The 18,534-nt window shown below is 43.3% G+C and overlaps 1 long non-coding RNA gene across 1 annotated transcript in view; it reads left to right on the forward strand.

Moving 5' to 3' along the window:
* Positions 1–18,534, forward strand: part of LOC124614055 — a 57,380-nt gene that overhangs the window by 6,600 nt on the left and 32,246 nt on the right. The gene's annotated exons all lie outside the window — the stretch shown is intronic.

Here is an 18,534-nt window from a genome sequence, read left to right on the forward strand (position 1 = left end):
TACCTCATTACATTGGAGTTCATACCATATTCTAAGATTCTACTACAAATGGGTGGCAAGGATACTGGACAGTTGTTTTGTGGATCACTCTGCTACCCTTCTTGTATATGGGTGTGTCCTGTGCTTTCTACTAATAATTGGACACAGCTTTTTGTTCGAGGCTAAACGAGGAGCTAACTCACCCGCAAATTCGGTAGACAAACTGATAGAAATTCCATCAGGCCCTGAAGCTTCACTCAGTTTTAACGATTTTAGCTGTGTCTCAACCGCACTGGCAGTAATATCTCCCTCATTTCTTGCATGGTATGAGAACTAAATTGGGTTAATACTAAAGGGCTTTCCTTTGTACAGGATCGTTTGAAAAGGAAGCGTTTCTGCTTTCGCTTTCCTACCTTCATTTCAATTGCTGTCTCGCTCATGAGTGTCTGTCCATTAACTTTTGTACTACTAACAGCAGTCACATACGACCAGAATATCTTAGGTTCTTGTGAAGATCTTTCGACAATATTCTGCTACGATAGTCGTTGAATGTATCTCGTCTTACTAGCTTGACACTTAAACGCGTATCATTCAGTAGCTACCTACGGCTCTAGCTTTGTTTCACACCTTTTCAAATTGCTTTACAGTGACTATACAGCTTGGAGCGCCCCTTCCGTCATGAACTGTTCTACAAGGTACCTATCCAGTGCGTGGTCAAGTATTCTTTCTTTTGAACCTGAGCGACAGTTCTTCTAGACTCTCGTGTCGTGGGCTAAAATTTCAAGTTTCTCATTGGGATATGACGCTAATGAGCCTTTATGTAGTTTACTGAACGTATAAATACTTCTACTTGCTTTAGTTGCGCTTGTGTTTTGGCAATCATTTGTTGTTACAACTGCATCGTTGTCACCGATACCACTTTCGACATGGACTCCTGAAAAAGGTCAGGCCTGTTTGTTGACATTAAATCCAGCATATTTCCGTAATGGATGGAATTCCTAACTAATTGTTCTAGGCAGTTTTCAGAAAAGGCATTTAGTATTGTTCCGCACAATGTCTTGTTACGTTCCCCACGAACAAAAGTGTGATTACCCCAATTAACTGATGGATGCTTAAAGTCTCCTCCGATGAATACGGTTAATTTATGTAGCCTACTAGCAAATACAGATCTTGCCCAAACAATCTCACATGCAGCTTCAGTTTCTATATCGGTGGATCTGGGTTTCTTATCTACTGCAACTAATACACCACCTTCATTTCCGACATTTTTTGTTTTGTTTTTGGCTTTTGCTCTGTAGTTCGTACAGCCATACATTTCCCATTAACCAGTCCTTTCGATATACGCCTAAAGTTTCCTAAAATTCTTCCCAGAAACTAGTTTTCTGAAACGAATATTACATAAACTACACTGTTTTCTAGAAGCGATTCAAACTCTGGCACTTTGTTTCGATGCTTCGGAAGTTGAGCAATAGAATTATTATGGTGTCGCTTATGTGTGTGTGTGTGGGAGGGGGGGGAGGGCGGACGGTAAAACTTGTGGAGGGAGACCAAGGCTTTAATACAGTGAACAGGTTCAAGTGGATATATGTTCCAGCAGCTATTCAGAGACAAAGAGATTTGTACAGCACAGACGGGCGTTGAGATCTGCATCAAACCAGTCTCCAGCCTGAAGACCACAACAAACGGGACAGTCCTGGAAAAAATCAGAGCGCATGGGAGGCCTAAGTAGGATGTAGTAGTGCTGTAGTGGAGCATGGAGACGATCTTATACACCTACATCTGCATGCCACGGTACGCTGTCATCTTATTATCATGTTCTCTACGCGAGTTATACGACGGAGGCCGCACAGTCTTCTTTGAATACAAATTCTCACTTTACGTAACAACGCTTCGCGGTAAGTACTTCTGTTTCTTCTTCTTCCAGGTCCTCCCATTTAAGTTCCTTGAGCATTTCTGCTACCAACCTGTTGCGATCGTAGCAGCGTGTCTCTGAATGCGTTCCATGTCTGATGTCATGCGAGTTTGATAAGGATTCAAAACGCTGGAACAATACCCTAAAATTTGTCGCTTTAGCGTCTTGTGTGCGATTACCTTTACAGAGACGCTGACTTTATTTCAAACCTTTCCAACAAATCTAAGTCTTCCTTTCCTGACTGATTCTACATGATCGTCCCATTTCGTATCGCTTTTTAGTCTTACGCTTAGATACTTGTACGGAGCAACGTTCTCCAAATGTTGACATCCAATCTTGTAATCAGATTGCTTCGGGTTCTTTCTGTTCGATGTTGGCATTACCTTGATCAACATTTCCCAACAACCCTCGGAAGGCACAACGGTATCGACCGACCGCCGTGTCATCCTCAGCTTATAGGCGTCACTGGATGCAGTTATGGAGGGGCGTGTAGTCAGCACACCGCTCTCTCAGTCGTTATCAGATTTTGTAACAGGAGGCGCTACTGCTCAATAAAGTAGCCCCTCAACTTCTCTCACAGGGAATGAATGCAGCCCACTTGCCAATAACACCCATCCAAGTGCTAGTCAAGCCCAACAGTGCTTAACTTCGGTGATATGACGGGTACTGCTTTCTAGGGGACTGTCATTCATTACATCAAGCGCAATTTTTTCCAAGTCTTTATACCAGTGGTTCCCGACCTTCCGGTAACCTTTACGTGTTAGTGCAGTCTGACCCCATCTTCCCCTTTTCCCCATCATCATCAATATTAACGCCTAAAAAAATTAGAATGAAAAAGAATTTTCTTTGAACGCTTTCACTTTTAAAATGATGAAAGATTAAATAATGATATTTAGTTTTTTTATTAAACCACGAACTAATGAATCAATGAGGGAATTGGTATTACTTACTACCCGTATTTTTTTAATTTTTTTTTTTTACAGAATGATAAAGCTATTCAAAGTTCTTCGCGAGTGCTACCTACAACTTCTTCTCATAAATCTACATCTACATTTACATGGATACCCTGCAAATCACATTTAGGTGTCTGGCAGAGGATTCATCGAACCACCTTCACAATTCTCTATTATTCCAATCTCGTATAGTTCGCGGAAAGAATGAACACCTATATCTTACAGTACGAGCTCTGATTTCCCTTATTTTATCGAGGTGATCGTTCCGCCCTTTGAAGGTCGGTGTCAACAAAATATTTTCGCATACGGAGGAGAAAGTTAGTGATTGGAATTTCGTGAGAAGATTCCGTCGCAACGAAAAACGCATTTCTTTTAATGATTTCCAGCCCCTATCCTGTAATATTTCTGTGACACTCTCTCCCAATTTCGCGATAATGCCTTTCTTTGAACTTTTTCGATGTACTCCGTCAGTCCTACCTGGTAAGGATCCCACACCGAGCAGCAGTATTCTAAAAGAGGACGGACAAGCGTAGTGTATGCAGTCTCCTTAGTAGGCCTGTACATTTTCTAAGTGTCCTGCCAGTAACACGCAGCCTTTGGTTAGCCTTCCCCACAACATTTTCTGTGTTCTTTCCAGTTTCAAATGGTTCAAATGGCTCTGAGCACTATGGGACTTAACATCTCAGGTGATCAGTCCCCTAGAACTTAGAACTACTTAAACCTAACTAACCTAAGGACATCACACACATCCATGCCCGAGGCAGGATTCGAACCTGCGACCGTAGCAGTCGTGCGGTTCCGGACTGAAGCGCCTAGAACCGCTCGGCCACCGCGGCCGGCTTTCCAGTTTACGTTAACATCTACATTAAGGATAGACGCTTGTTACAGAACATGCCTACTCTGCGACACTGCGCTCCCTAGTGACATGTGTTTCACCCACACCCTGCACCACTATTTAATACCAAAGAAATTAAAATGTGCCCACTGTAATTGGGCCTACTGTCTGTAACTGTATACTGGGTGCACTATGTGATGAAGATGCTGTTCACACACATTCCTTTGTAAAGCTGTGACCTTCACCACACTGTGTCACGCGTTAATGACGGTACTGATAAAAAAACTTATTGGAAACTTATGTTATCAATGTTACCGTCATGCAACATAGCGTTAATAACTGGGAGTGTGTGTTGCACTTTGGTATACTTTCAGACTTTCGCCTCTAACCAGACCTGTGATAGAAGTTTAATATACACTCTAACGCCGGCCGAAGTGGCCGTGCGGTTAAAGGCGCTGCAGTCTGGAACCGCAAGACCGCTACGGTCGCAGGTTCGAATCCTGCCTCGGGAATGGATGTTTGTGATGTCCTTAGGTTAGTTAGGTTTAACTAGTTCTAAGTTCTAGGGGACTAATAACCTCAGCAGTTGAGTCCCATAGTGCTCAGAGCCATTTGAATTTTATACACTCTAACACAAAAAAGCGACACCACGAAGGTATTATCCGAGTGGGACGGAAATCGGTAAATGTGACGTACATGTACGAACATGTACGAACAAAAAACTGATTACTATTTCACAAAATAATGAATGGTTTTCTCAGGGGAAAGAGCTTGACAAATTGAGCAAATCAATAACGCGTTGGTCCACGTCTGACCCTTATGCAAGCAGCTATTGATTGATAGCGTTGTTACACAGTAAATGGAATGACACCATTAATATAGACTTCGATCAAAAATCGGGAGCTAAGGTAGAATATTCAAAATTTCTAGGAGCATGCATTGATGAGGGGTTGAACTGGAAAAAAAAAAAAAACCACTGAAGATCTGCTGAAACGTTTGAGTTCAGCTACTTATGCTATTAAGGTCATTGCAAATTTTGACGATATACATCTCAGTAAATTAGCTTACCACTCCTATTTTCATTCTCTGCTTTCGTATGGCATCATATTCTTGGGTAACTAGTCATTGAGTAAAAGAGTGTTCATTGCACAAAAGCGTGTAATCAGAATAATTGCTGGAGCTCATCCAAGATCATCCTGCAGACATTTATTTAAAGACCTAGGGATCTTCACTGTAGCCTCACAATATATATTTTAAGTAGGTTGTTTAGGTTTGCTTATTGGTAACGCCACGTAGCGCTCTGTATGAAAATCACTGGCTGTGCTGTGTGCAGTCTGTGGCTAGTTTGCATTGTTGTCTGCCATTGTAGTGTTGGGCAGCTGGATGTGAACAGCGCGTAGCGTTGCGCAGTTGTAGGTGAGCCGCCAGCAGTGGTGGATGTGGGGAGAGAAATGGCGGAGTTTTGAAATTTGTAAGACTGGATGTCATGGACTGCTATGTATATTATGATTTTTCAGCACTATAAAGGTAAATACATTGTTTGTTCTCTATTAAAATCTTTCATTTGCTAACTATGCCTATCAGCAGTTAGTGCCTTCAGTAGTTTGAATCTTTTATTTAGCTGGCAGTAGTGGCGCTCGCTGTATTGCAGTAGTTCGAGTAACGAAGACTTTTGGTGAGGTACGTGATTTGTGAAAGGTATAGGTTAATGTTAGTCAGGGCCATTCTTTTGTAGTGACTTTTGAAAGTCAGATTGCGTTGCGCTAAAAATATTGTGTGTCAGTTTAAGCAAAGTCATGTATAATTGTTCTAAGTAAGGGGACATTTCAATATATATTCACTTATGAAATTTGTTATTAACAATCCGGACGAATTCAAAAGTAATAGCAGTGTACATGGCTACAACACTAGGAGAAAGGATGATCTTCACTACTCAAGGTTAAATCTAACTTTGGCTCAGAAGGGGGTAAATTATGCTGTCACAAAAGTCTTTGGTCACTTACCTAATAGCATCAAAAGTCTGACAGATAGCCATATAGCATTTAAAAGGAAATTAAAAGAATTTCTGAATGGCAACTCCATCTACTCATTAGATGAATTTTTGGATATAGTAAGTGGGTAATTTCCCCAGCCCCACCCAAAACAAAAAAATTAAAAATATTAAGTGTCTTGTAATATTTTGTGTAATGTAATATCTTGGATAGACACCTTTTATTAACCTGACACGTTCCACACCATTACGAAGTGTCGTATTCATGATCTATGGAACAAGTACTAACCTAATCTCTAAAACCTCACGAGGCATATCGTGCCAAATTCAGTCCAATTGTCGCGTTAGATCGTCAAAATCCCGAGCTGATTGGAGGGCCCTGCCCGTGATCTTCCAAATGTTGTCGTTTGGGAAGAGATCCGGCGTCCTTGCTGATGAAAGTTTGGTTTGGCAAGCACGAAGACAAGCGGTAGAAACTCTCACCACGTGTGGACGGTCATTATCTTGCTGAAATGTAAACCCAGGATGGCGTGCAATGAAGAGCAGCAAAACGGGACGTAGAACATCATCGACGTACTGCTGTGCTCTAAGGGTACTGCAGATGACAAAAGACCAAAGGGGTTCTGCTATGAAAAGAAATGGCACCACTGATCATCACTCCTGGTTGCCGGGCCTTACGGCGGACGAGAGTCACGTTGGAAAAAATTTGGAAATTTATGGTAAGTTCCTATGGGACCAAACTGCTAAGGTCATCGGTCCCTGGGCTTACGCACTACTCAATCTAACTTAAACTAACTTACGCTAACGACAACACACTCACTCAGGGGCGAGGGAGGACTCTAACCTCCGACGGGGGTAGCCACTCGAACCGTGGCAAGGCGCTAGACCGCACGGCTACCCCGCGCACCTGTCAGGTTGGTATCTCACCACTGTCCGGGGCTCTCGAGACACTTCTCCGGTCTGGAATCTCTTGAATGGAGTACAATCGTCTTCAGTATGAGTCCCACTTCGAAATGAACCCCGACGACGAGCGGAGACGTGTCTGGAGACGCTTGGATAGCTGTGGGATACCAATTTGAATGTAGACCACACGCGGCCCGACAGCCAGGAGTGATAATCTGGTGTGATATTTCTGTTGATAGAGGGACCCCTTTGTTGTCATCCGCAGCATCCTTACAGCACAGAGGTACGCCGACGATATTCAACGTCCCGTTCTGTTGCTCTTCATGGCAAACCATCCTAGGTCTACATTTCTGTATGATAAAACCCAGCCGCATACGGTGAGAGTTTCTACTGCTTGTTTTCGTACTTATCAAACCCTACCTTGGTCGGCAAGCACCGGATCCCTCCCCAACTTGAGGTCATTTGGAGCATAATGGGCAGGGCCCTCCAACCAGCTCAGGATTTTGACGATCTAATGCGCCAATAGGACAGAATTTTGCGTAGTATCCCTCAGGAGGACGTCCTACAACTCTTATCAGTCAGGGCCAAGCCGAAAAACGGCTTGCATAAGGGCCAGAGGCGGACCAACGCATTATTGATTTGCTCAATTTGCGAAGCCCTATCTCTTGAATAAATCATACAGTTTTTCTGAAATTATAACACATTGTCTGCCATGTTTATGTACGTCATATCTACTAATTTCCATTCCATTCGGTTAAATCCTTCTTGGTGCGTGTTTTTTGTCTTATAGTGTACTTTCAACTGTGCGGCTGGTCCCGGCGGAGATTCGAGTCCTCCCTCGGGCGTGGGTGTGTGTGTTTGTCCTTAGGATAATTTAGGTTAAGTAGTGTGTAAGCTTAGGGACTGATGACCTTAGCAGTTAAGTCCCATAAGATTTCACACACATTGGAACATTTTTTTTTTACTTTCAATTTCATTTTTAATTGGTGGCATTCACTTCTTTACGTGTTTCAGTTCTCCTGTAATTACAAAAATTGCTCTGGGTTTTTCCAAATGTGAAAAGATGTTTCAAGGTATAACTTTGTCATGTACGAGTGGCGCCTGATAAGTAATGCAACAAAATTTTTGTTTCTGGATGCAGGTTAGTTTTATCGGTAATTCCAAAACTTCACATTATTCCCCACTCTTTCGGCTACAAACACCTATTTTTCAACATAATCTGCGTTCAATGCGACGACCTTACGCCACCTTCCTGGGGGGGCCTATTTGCCCGCATGGTACCACTATACTCAAATGGTACAAATGGCTCTAAGCACTATGGGACTTAACATCTGTGGTCATCAGTCCCCTAGACTCAGAACTACTTAAACCTAAATAACCTAAGGACATCACACACATGCATGCCCCAGGCAGGATTCGAACCTGCGACCGTAGCAGCAGCGCGGTTCCGGACTGAAGGGCCTAGAACCGCTCGGTCACAGCGGCAGGCTACCACTCTACTGGTCGACGTCGGAGACAACGTCTTGCTGGATCAATAACCTCCCCATCATCCACGTACTGCTTCCCGCGGAGTGCACCCTTCATTGGGCCAAACAGGTAGAAGGTGCGAGATCCTCGCTGTAGATTGTATGAGGAAGAACAGCCCAGTGAAGTTTTGTGAGCTCGTCTCGGATGCGCAGACTTGTGAGGCATTGTCTTGTCATGAAGAAGGAGAAATTCGTTTGCATGTTTATGGAGACGAACAAGGCTGAAGTCGTTTCTCCAATTTACAGAGGGTAGCCCAACATACTTCAGAGTTGATCGTTGCACCATGAGGGTGGACATCAAACAGAATATCCCTTTCCAAGTTCGAGAAGACCATCGCCATTACTTTACTGACTGAGAGTGCGGCTTCGAACTTCGGAGGAGAGGTGGTGTGGTGCCCTTCATCGATTGCCGTTTTGTTTTTGGTTCGAAACCATGAAGCCGTGTTTCATCGCCTGTGGCGATGTTCGACAAAAAGCTGTCACAATCAGCCTCGTAAAGCGCAAGCAATTCTCCACATGTGGTCCTTCGTGGATTCGTGATGAACAGCAGGCTGCAGTTCAAGAAATTACTCAGAAGAGATAAGCTTGACTTCTCTAAAGCTACAATATAGGGCAGAGAATGCGCTACTGTGAACAGTGCAGTGATAGGGTTGTTCTTATCAGAATCGACAGCAAACCAACACCGATAACGATAGTTCAGGTATACATGCCGACGTCGCAAGCTGTAGATGAAGAGATGGAGAAAGTATTTGAGGAATTTGAACGGGTAATGCAGCACACGTAAAGGGAGATGAAAATATAATAGTCATGGGCGACTGGAACGCGTTTGCAGGAAAAGGAGTTGAAGAAAGGGTTACGGGAGAATACGGTCTTCGTACTAGGAATGAGAGAACAGAAAGACTGAGTGCTGTAACAAATTTCAGCTAGTAATAGCGAATACTCTGTTCAAGAATCACAAGAGGAGGAGGTATATTTGGAAAAGTACGAGAGACGGGAAGATTTCAGTTAGATTACATTCTGATCAGACAGAGATTCTGAAATCAGATATTTGATTGTAAGGCGCACCCAGGAGCTGATATAGACCCAGATCACAACGTAGTAGTTATAAACAGCAGGCTGCAGTTCAAGAAATTACTTAGAAGAGATACGCTTGAAGTTCTCTAAAGATACAATATAATATAATACTGCAGCCGCGTGGGATTAGCCGAGGGGTCTAAGGCGCTGCAGTCACGGACTGTGCGGCTAGTCCCCGGCGGAGGTTCGAGTCCTCCCTCGGGCCTGGGTGTGTGTGTTTGTCCTTAGGATAATTTAGGTTAAGTAGTGTGTAAGCTTAGGGACTGATGACCTTAGCAGTTAAGGCCCATAAGATTTCACTCACATTTGCACATTTTATAATACTGCAACAAGGAGTAACTCAGTAGGCAGTACAGTTGAAGAGGAATGGGCATCTCTAAAAAGAGCCATCACTGAAGTTGGGAAGGAAAACATAGGTACAAAAAAGGTAACTGCGAAGAAACCATGGGTAACAGAAGAAATACTTCAGTTCATAGATGAAAGAAGGAAGTACAAAAATGTTCAGGGAAATTCAGGAATACAGAAATATAAGTCGCTGAGCAATGAAATAAATAGGATGTGCAGGGAAGCTAAGACGAGCCGGTTGCATTAAACAATGTGAAATGTGAAAGAAGTTGAAAAATAAATTAGTGTCGGAAGGATTGATACAGCATGTAGGAAAGCCAAAGCAACCTTCGGTAAAATTAAAAGCAAGGGTGGTAACATTAAGAATACAACGGTAATTCCACTGTTAAATGCAGAGCAGCCAGCGGATAGATGGAAAAAAGTACATTGAAGGCCTCTATGAGGGTGAAGAATTGTCTGATGTGATAGAAGAAGAAATACGAGTCGATTTAGAAGAGATAGGGGATATAGTATTAGAATGAGAATTTAGAGCTTTGAAGGAGTTAAGATCAAATAAGGCAGGAGGGTTGGATAACATTCCATCAGAATTTCTAAAATCATTTGAGAAGCGGCAACAAAACAGCTATTCACGTTTGTGTGTAGAATGTATAGTCTGGCGACCTACCATCTGACTTTCGGTAAAAAAATCATCCATACAATTCCGAAGACTGCAATAGCTGGCACGGGCGAGAACTATCGCAGCATCAGCTTAAAAGCTCAGGCATCCAAGTTGTTGACAAGAATAATATACAGAAATATCGAAAAGAAAATTGAGGATGTGTTAGAAGATTCCGATTCAGTTCCGGTTTAGGCGAGGTTAAGTTGCCAGAGAGGCAATTCTCATGTTGCGGTTGATAATGGAAGCAAGAGTAAAGAAAAATCAAGATACGTTCACAGGATTCGTCGATCTAGAAAAAGCGTTCGACATTGTCAAATGGTGAAAGATGTTCGAAATTTCTAGGAAAGTAGGGAGAGACGGGTAATATACAGTACATACAGGAGTCAAGAGGGAATACTAAGAGTGGAAGACCAAGAATGAAGTGCTCGGATAAAAAGGGAGTGAGACAGTGATGTAGTCTTTCGCCCCTACTGCTCAGTATATGCTACGACGAAGCAAAGATGGAAATAAAAGAAAATTTCAAGAGTTGAATTAAAATTGAAGGCGAATGGATATCAATGATACGATTCGCTGATGACATTGCTACCCTGAGTGAAAGTGAAGAAGAATTACACGATCTGCTGAATGGAATGAACAGTCTAACTAATACAGAATATGGACCGAGAGTTAATCGAAGAAAGGCGACAGTAATAAGTAGCAGAAATGAGAACAGCGAGAAACTTAACATCAGTGTTGACCGTCACGAAGTAGATGAGGTTAAGGAATTCTATTACCTTAGGCAGCAAAAAACGAATGAAAGACGGAGCAAGGAGGACATCAGTCTACCACTGGCAATAACAGCATTCCTGGCCAAGAGAAGTCTGCTAGTATGAAACATAGGCCTTAATTTGAGGAAGAAATTTTTGAGGCTGTTAATTTGGAGCACATCATTGCATGGTAGTGAAACATGGACTGTGGGAAAACCGCAACAGAAGAGAATCGAAGCATTTGAGATATGGTGCTACAGACGATTGTTGAAAGTAAGGTGCACTGATAAGACAAGAAATGAGGAGGTTGTGTGCAGAATCGGAGAGGACAGGGTTATTTGGAAAACAGTGACAAGAACAAGGGACAGGATAATAGGACGTGAGTTAAGACATCAGGGAATAACATCTGTGGTACTAGAGGGAGCAGTAGAGGGTAAAAACTGTAGAGGAAGACAGAGATTGGATACATCTAGCAAATAATTGAGGACATAGGTTGCAATGCTACTTTGAGATGGAGATGTTGTGACAGGAGAGGAATTCGTGGGGGCCGTATCAAACCAGTTAGAAGACTGGTGACCAAAAAAATGGTCTTCGTTGCTCTTTATGGTCTTCTGTTAGGCGGCGAGAAACCGGTGCGCAAACACCTTTGAGTACCCCAACTGGTGGAATAGTGTGTCAGCACTATCAACAGAACGTCCAATTGTGAAGCGAGGTGTTTGATACTGGTACGGCGATCACCTCTAATGAGAGTGTCCGCACGTTCCAACACCTTAGGAGTCACAGCTGTGTGGGGCGGACAGGCCGGCACGCGGGAGATCGGACAGGTTCGCGCGACCTTTTTGCAATGATGACAGATGGCTCGCCCAACGACTCACCGTGCTTTTTTTTCACTGTCAAGTCTCCGTAAACATTCTGCAAACGCTTATAAATATCTGCAACGCTCTGGCTTTCCGCCAAATTAAGCTCGATGACAGCTCTCTGCTTGGAACGCACCTCCTTTAAAGACGCTGTTCTGAAGGCTATGTAAAGCGCCGCTTCTTGCAGGAATTTCAAGAAACAATAGGGGCTGAAGCAAGAATATTCCTCTATGTACCACAACAAAAGCCGCATTTTTCAGCCTAAACTGTCAGAGAAAATAGTGTTGCATTACTTACAGAACACCCCTCGTACCTGGGAGCAACTATTCGATTGAAATTTCAAAACACTGCAGTCGAGAAAATCTTGCCCATACTGTATCTAACAGTGTATCTGTTACATTATTAATCTACTATGTGCCTATAAGCAGCAAGTGAAATCACGTTAAGCAGAAGTGTTACAAACCAGTTTGATGGAAATACGTTTTGCAGTAGAAGCTATTGGAAACTAACACAGATTTCCATTTTAGATACGGGTAAATTTGTTAAGACATAAAAAAAGCAGTTGATCTGAAAATAACAGATGTTTCGTGGTAGAAGACCTCCTTCTATTTGAAGGTACAAGATGGCGCATGACCCACGAAGTACGGCTTAAGCGTCCACATCTTGTATAAAAGTTCCAAAAGGTATAGCGATTTACTTATCATAAAGTTCTGTAACTGAAGAATGAAGAATCCATGCCAAATAGCTTTAATATATTACACGGCACGTAAGTGTGTAAACGCGAACAGTTACAAATGGTGCGTAAATCAAAATCTCATGTCTAACAACAACATAAACTTAGAAAATGGCGTAAGCTGCTTAAGGCAGTATCTAGCTCGCATTCCATCTTGTAATTCTAAAATCAGTCACTAGACTTTTAACAAATAACATCATGTGTTGGCTAAATGCCACTGAGCACTATGGGACTTAACTGCTATGGTCATTAGTCCCCTAGAACTTAGAACTACTTAAACCTAACTAACCTAAGGACATCACACACATCCATGCCCGAGGCAGGATTCGAACCTGCGACCGTAGCAGCAGTGCGGTTCCAGACTGTAGCGCCTTTAACCGCTCGGCCACTCCGGCCGGCAACATCATGTGTTGCTAGGTGTACTAGCCTCTCCGTCCAACATTGTCCCTTAATGATATTTCAAAAATGATTTATCTTCATGGACAAAACACAATTGAACCTTTTTGTTTTTAACACTCAAAAAATATTTGGGTAACTTCCAAGAATGATTGCCTATCGAAGTCGAGGGGTCCAAACAATACATATCGAGCGTGCGATCGTAAATCGATCATGCGACTCTGCTGACAGGCGTTCTGATCAATTATTTGTGATCGTCATTTTTATGTTTTGCATCGTTCCCTTAGTTGCTCTAAATTACATACCTCCGCGAATTATTCGTGAGTTGCTAGGGAAACCCAGACGATTTATGTCGTTAGTGAGTTGGTTGTCTGGTGTACTTTACATTTCTCGGCGGATTCTCTCCCATGGAAGAATCTAATTCCATGTTTATCCAGCGTAGAAAATTGTTCGACTTTCTGTCGCAAATATGGAGTACTACCAGACGAGGAAAGAAGGGACTGTGTAGACTGTTGTGGTGCGAAGTGTGTTAAACTTCGTAAGAACGATTTCAATGCCGAAATACCGTTACACTTTCATTGAGGACAGTGCTGCAAACGAACGAGTTTCAGGAAGAATACATCGTTCGACTCATTCAAATTATTCATTCAGACCACCGTAATGGACTTTCACATGACGACAACACCGACGACGAATAACATAAGTCGTCTCCTCTGCAGTGACAAGTATTTTTGTAACGCAATTCTTTTGTCGTTACAGTAGTGACAAACGTGAACATACTCATAACGCCCGCCACCAGAGTCGCATGATCGATTTACGATCGCACGCTCGATATGTATCGTTCTGACCCATCGACTTCGACAGGCAATCATTCTTGGAAATTACCAAATATTTTACTCCTCAGACGGTAATTACCCCCAGGTTGGACATTACTGCTCTAGAAGAATGTGATCGGGCGTTACCGCGGAATGCATCACCTCAAGCAGTCTTTCTGGGTGTTGTTCTTGGTCTGCGCCTCAAAGATCTGTCAGTTGTTGACAATAAATGTCAACAGTGACGATTACGCTTCGGAGAAGCATTTCGTAGTACACCACATCGTCATTGCTCCACCATATTCGCAACATTACCTTTTGTGGGTACACGCAGGTCTTCGTACGGGGAGTATCGGCTTTGTTTGGTCTCAAACATTCCTTTCTTTTCCTTACGTTAGCATAAAAACACCATTTCTCGTCACCAGCAATGCTACAGCATAGGAACGGTCGGTGATCTTCACGAGCCAATTGCCGACCAGCAAGCAGAGATGCGCATATGGCCACCCGCAGATTTTTGTGATTTTGGCTTAGAGCATGCGGTACCCATACAACCGATTTCTGAATCTTCTCCATTGCTTCCAAATGTCACACGATGGTAGACAGATCGCAGTGTATCACATTTTCCAGTTCTATCTAGAGTATGTGGAACATTGTGGATTGATGCATTTCAAAGATCTCTCCGAACGTGGAGTGTTACTAATGTCAAAAGAATCCTCCTTAAAATAAGAAAATCATTTTCTTGCCGTGCTCTGTGCGATGGCATTTTTCTCATGCACGGCATTATACCGATACACGGCTCAAATGTTGCGGCTGTCTCCGCTGCTGTCACCCGCCTACTGAATTCAAACAGAAGAATTATCGGAAATGTTGCGATGTCTCCACTTAGAACCCCATTTTCTAGGGTCCTCAAATCCGCTCATCATCCCCAAGTGACAAAATGTCAGTATTTAAGCTCAGATAGCAACTATAAATAAAAAATGACAGTTCTTAAATACACTACTGGCCATTAAAATTGCTACACCACGAAGATGACGTACAACAGAAGCGAAATTTAACCGACTGGAAGTAGATGCTGTGATACGCAAATGATTAGCTTTTCAGAGCATTCAGCAGGAGAAATGCGTACCATCACGTTTCCGACTTTGATAAAGGTCGGATTATAGCCTATCGCGATTGCGGTTTATCGTATCGCGGCATTGCTGTTCGCGTTGGTCGAGATCTAATGACTGTTGGCAGAATATGGAATCGGTGGGTTTAGGAGGGTAATACGGAACGCCGTGCTGGATCTCAACGGCCTCGTGTCACTAGCAGTCGAGATGACAGGCATCTTATCCGTATGGCTGTAACGGATCGTGCAGCCACGTCTCGATCCCTGAGTCAACAGATGGGGACGCTTGCAAGACAACAACCATCTGCACGAACAGTTCGACGACGTTTGCAGCAGCATGGACTATCAGCTCGGAGGCCATAGCTGCGGTTACCCTTGACGCTGCGTCACAGATAGGAGCGCCTGCGATGATGTTCTCAACGACGAACGTGGGTGCACGAATGGCAAAACGTCATTTTTTCGGGAGAATCCAGGTTCTGTTTACAGCATCATTATGGTCGCATCCGTGTTTGGCGACATCGCGGTGAACGCACATTGGAAGCGTGTGTTCGTCATCGCCATACTGGCGTATCACCCGGCGTGATGGTACGGGGTGCCACTGGTTACACGTCACGGTCACCTCTTGTTCGCATTGACGGCACTTTGAGCAGTGGACGTTACATTTCAGATGTGTTACGACCCGTGGCTGTACCCTTCATTCGATCCCTGCGAAACCCCACATTTCAGCAGGATAATGCACGACCGCATGTTGCAGGTCCTGTACGGGTCTTTCTGGATACAGAAAATGTTCGACTGCTGCCCTGGCCAGCACATTCTCCAGATCTCTCACCAATTAAAAGCGTCTGGTCAATGGTGGCCGAGCAACTGGCTCGTCACAATACGCCAGTCACTACTCTTGATGAACCGTGTTATCGTGTTGAAGCTGCATGGGCAGCTGTACCTGTACACTCCATCCAAGCTCTGTTTGACTCAATGCCCAGGCGTATAAAGGCCGTTATTACGGCCAGAGGTGGTTGTTCTGGGTACTGATTTCTCAGATCTATGCGCCCAAATTGCGTGAAAATGTAATCACATGTCAGTTCTAGTATAATATATCTGTCCAATGAATACCCGTTTATCATCTGCACTTGTTCATGGTGTTGCAATTTTAATGGCCAGTAGTGTAAATACATAGCAACCGGAATACCAACATGCAAAACAATAACGCTACGAACTTACGCACCAACCTAATATTTTCAATATGTACATGTTATGCAGATGGTACTAAAAATTTCGAGCTACATTCATTTAAATTCCAAAACACAACGACATTTCATATCCTCCACAGAAGGAATCAGCAATGACGACGACCTTACCGAGCGAGGCAGCGCAGTGGTTATAGCACAATGGACTCGCCTTCGGGAGGACGACGGTTCAAACCCGCGTCTGGCCATCCTGATTTAGGTTTTCCGTGATTTCCCTAAATCGCTTTAGGCAAATGCCAGGATGGTTACTGTGAAAGGACACGGCCGACTTCCTTCCCCATCCTTCCCTACTCCGATGGGACCGATGACTTCGCTGTTTGGTCCCCTCCCTCAAATCAACCAACCAATCAACCAACCAATGACGACCTTCCTGATGATGTGCCTTGGTAATTTTTAGTGAGGTGGCTATCAGTATGTGATGTTCTAGGCAGATTTTTCCAATTAATGGCTCCAGTCAAGCAATTTCTGCAAGAAAACAGAAAATCTTTCCCTCAGTGTGGTGAGCCACAGTGGCTGTCAGATATGGCCTTTTACTGATGTAGTTCATCATTTACAAACACTAAACATTTCATTACAAGGTAGAGTTTAACTTATTTCTGATTTAGCGCAGTCTGTATTCGGTTTTAATAACAAATTAAGAGCCGGCCGCGGTGGACGAGCGGTACTAGGCGCTTCAGTCCGGAACCACTGGCTGCTACGGTCGCAGGTTCGAATCCTGCCACGGGCATGGATGTGTGTGATGCACTTAGATTAGTTAGGTTTAAGTAGTTCTAAGTTTAGGCGACTGATGACCTCAGCTGTTAAGTCCCATAGTGCTTACAGCCAATTAAGACTCTTTCGGAAAGGCCTTGAGACTAAAACATTTACTCATTTTATATGATTGGAGAAAATTATTGAAAGGCTTCCTTTAGTTCAGGTGGAAATACAAGATTCAAAAAATGGTTCAAATGGTTCTGAGCACTATGCGGCTTAACTTCTCAGGTCATCAGTCGCCTAGAACTTAGAACTAATTAAACCTAACTAACCTAAGGACATCACACACATCCATGCCCGAGGCAGGATTCGAACCTGCGACCGTAGCGGTTCCAGACTGAAGCGCCTTTAACCGCACGGCCACACCGGCCGGCGAAATACAAGATTACTTAAGTAGAATGTCTGACCTTGTTGAAGAAAGAAATGTCAAGTTTAGTGATTTGAAGGCAATTGAACCTTATTTCCATTCTTGGAAAATTCTTTCTTTGTTGATGTTGTGGAAGGTGGTAGTCCCGTTTCACAGCCAGTTATTAAGGAATCAGCAGCCGTTCAGTTGGAGCTACTGAAACTTCGAGAGGACGAAGGATTAAAAAGTCTGAAACGCAGCAGTGGTTCAACTGTTGAATTTTGGAAGAAGAATCCAGAAGAAAAATATCCACTAACAGGAGAGTGTGCAAAGAGATTGATCTCTACTTTTTGGGACCACTTGTATGAGTGAATCACTATACTCGGCACTCAAGTTTATCAGATCTAAATATCTACCTGTTCTATCTGATGAACATTTATATGAACTTGCGAGAACTGCACTCAAAATTATCAGCCAGATTTCAGACAGCTCACAGCAGAAGTAAACACTCGAAAAAGCGCATCACAAATGTAGCTTTCAGTTTCTTGTTGTGTAATAAAATAGTTCAATGATGTTATTTTTAAAATAATGTTTCTTCAGTGATGTAAATTATTAGTACCTAAAGAATACGGCTCGCTTCCAAACAGCTCCGTACTTTTGCGGCTCCCAGAGGTAAGGTAAGTGGCCACCCCTGGTGTAGTCTGGTGATCCGTAACTGTCACCACTTCTCCTTACCTTCCCGCAGAATTTTGGTGATTTTTTTGTAATGTCTTCTAGTGCAGTTTATAACAGTGAGATGACGCAGACTCGAACTGAATATTCGCACTTGACTGACAGTCGTTGTTGTGGTGTAATGGCTAGCATTCTTCAGGCGGTTTCCCAAATTTGTCTAGGCAAATTTCGGTCTGGTTCCCTGTCTCCGTCTCGGAAAAAATAACACCCAAACAGTAAAATACTTACAGAGGTGCAGCAAAGTTCACACGATTCACAGGCAGATGGCACAGACGATTTTCCTCCTTTAGGATGACTGATGTTCGTGGTTACAAAAGAAGGATGACCGCGGTGGTACAAAACATTAAGGCACATAACGAAAACAAATTCTTTCAGCACTAAGATTCGGACCATCCACATGTACATCGAGTGCAACAACTCCAACATTCGTTAACGACATTCCAAATAAGCGTAGTCAAGCTTTGGTAGGACGCTAGTCTCACACTCGGGAGGATAGAGTTTCAGGTACTTGCCTCGCCATCCGGATTTGGGTTTTCTGTCGTTCCCCTAAATATCTTAAAGCAAATGCTGGGTGGCTCCTTTGAAAACAAGACTGCCGATTTCGCTTACCAATCCGAGCATGTGCTCCATCT

Source organism: Schistocerca americana, chromosome 4 (assembly GCF_021461395.2).
Source record: "Schistocerca americana isolate TAMUIC-IGC-003095 chromosome 4, iqSchAmer2.1, whole genome shotgun sequence".
Lineage (NCBI taxonomy): Eukaryota > Metazoa > Arthropoda > Insecta > Orthoptera > Acrididae > Schistocerca > Schistocerca americana.